This window comes from Pteropus vampyrus, unplaced genomic scaffold (assembly GCF_000151845.1).
Source record: "Pteropus vampyrus isolate Shadow unplaced genomic scaffold, Pvam_2.0 Scaffold219, whole genome shotgun sequence".
Lineage (NCBI taxonomy): Eukaryota > Metazoa > Chordata > Mammalia > Chiroptera > Pteropodidae > Pteropus > Pteropus vampyrus.
The window spans coordinates 2,218,683-2,220,716 of record NW_011889000.1 but is presented as its reverse complement, the minus strand read 5'-3'; the positions used below and the strand labels follow the sequence as shown (position 1 = coordinate 2,220,716).

The window sequence follows — 2,034 nt, the reverse complement described above, 5'->3', positions numbered from 1 at the left end:
GCTGTGGGGGCTCCAATATGCATACCCTGTGTGCTGTGGTGTTGGTTACTTAATGTTTCTGGGCTTCTGCCCATAACATCTTAATAATAAGTCCCTACCCGATAACCACTGGGAGTTATTGTTAGAGCTTTGAAGAGAAGTGAGTGCTATGTGCCCAGGGACCCGAGGGCATCATGGGAATGGAAAGAACATGAGACAAAGGACCATTCTCGGTTCCCCCTTCTGGTCTCTGGCTGTGGGAAGGGGCAAGTTGTGATCTCAATTACTGAGAAAGAAGCATTAAAATCGCCAACCTTGCCTATGGCCATGCCGCCCTGAACAAACTCGATCCCGTTGAATCTCGGAAGCTAAGCAGGGTCGGGCCTGGTTAGTACTTGGGTGGGAGACCACCAAGGAAGACCAGCTGCTGGAGGAGTGAAAAATAAAAAATAAGGAATTGTAAGCTAACAAGGTCCTTGCAGTCTGTGAGGTCGACCAAGGTTTGCGTCGCCTAAAAAAAAAAAAAAAGAAAAAAATCGCCAACCCTGACATTGTGGCTGTGTACACTTCACTCAGTCCTGTCACCTTTTGCTTCGTGCATTTCGAAGTTATTACGTGTGGACACAGTAACGATCGTTATGTCTTTCCGTTGACTAGAGCCCTTTATCCTTGTGAAGTGTCCCTCCTTCTCCCCAACGATAGGCTTTGTTCTGAAGTCTACTTTGTCTAATATCAATGCAATCACGTATCAGCTTTGCTCTGGTCAGCATATGCAATGTACACTTTTTCCATCCTCTTACGTTTAATCTTTCTATATCTTCGTAGTTAAAAGGTGTCGTGTGTGGGCATCGTGCAATGGAGCCTTGCTGTTTTATCCAGTCTAACAATCTCTGCTTTTTAATCGGAGTGTTCAATCCACTTACATTTAGTATAATTACCGTTATGGTGGGGTGTAGGCCTACAGTCTGGCTATTTTTCTTCTATTTGTCTCCACTTTTTTGCTTTTCTGTTTCTCTGAAATGCTTTCTCTTGCATTAATTCACTTTTTTTCTGGTATTTTATTTCCTCTATCGCATTTTTAGCTATACTTCTTTCCATTCTTTTTATTGGTTGTTGTGGGGGTTCTAATATACAGCCTTAACAAAAGGACAATCCAAGACAAACAGCTAATAAGCTTATGAAAAAAATGTTTCGCTTCATGTTGTATTTTTCTGTTCTAAAACATTCATATGGTTTTTTTCTTTCCATTTCTCTGCTGAGATTTGTCATCTGTTTACTCAATCAGGTCATCCTTTCATTTAAGTCCTTGAAAATATTTATAATACCGTCTTTCATGTCCTTGTCTACTAATTTCAACATCTGGGCCATCTATGGGTCTGTTCGAACCAACTTCATTTTTTCTTAATTATGGGACACCCAGGAGTTTGACTACCATCTCTTCACTCTTCACCTCTGTGACTTTAGGCAGATTAACATCTCTTGGAGTGTTTCCCATTCTATATAATAGGAATAGCAACAGCTATTTTGTAGGATCGTCTTATGGTTCAATCAAGATAATGTGTTTGAAATGTCTGGTACATAGTAGGTGTTTAATGAAAGGTGGCTATTATTGGTCTTCTAGATTTAGGCTCACGAGACATCTCTCTCCCAAGAAGTTATTTCTGATAACTCCATCAGGAGTTGATCGCCCCATCTCTGTGCCCCTCAGCATCTCGAGCTTACCTCTCAACCATGCATTGTTGTACTGTCTGCTCACTCCCATCTCTCCTGCCAGACTCTGAGTCCTCCAAAGTGGAGACAGGCTGTATTCAGCTCTCCGTTCCTGGCTCACTCAGTAGGTTGCGCTCACCTGAAGTGGCCCATCTCCGAGAGGCCAGGAGCAGTTTCACAGGCAGTACAGTTGATTACAGTCCGTAGCGTGGCAGAGAGTGGTGGTGGTTCAGGAATTCCCCACGGGCCAGCAAACCAGGTCGCCTGTGCCTCCAGCCCTGTAAAACGATAATCGAAGCTCACGCTGCATTAAGCATGGCTTGTCGTAGGCCTCGTGGAAGTGCA

At 43.5% G+C, this 2,034-nt stretch overlaps 1 pseudogene; it reads left to right on the top strand.

The window, feature by feature from the left end:
- The first annotated feature begins 296 nt into the window (after positions 1 to 296).
- LOC111747375 lies at positions 297 to 415 on the top strand (annotated as a pseudogene).
- Positions 416 to 2,034: the final 1,619 nt, after the last annotated feature.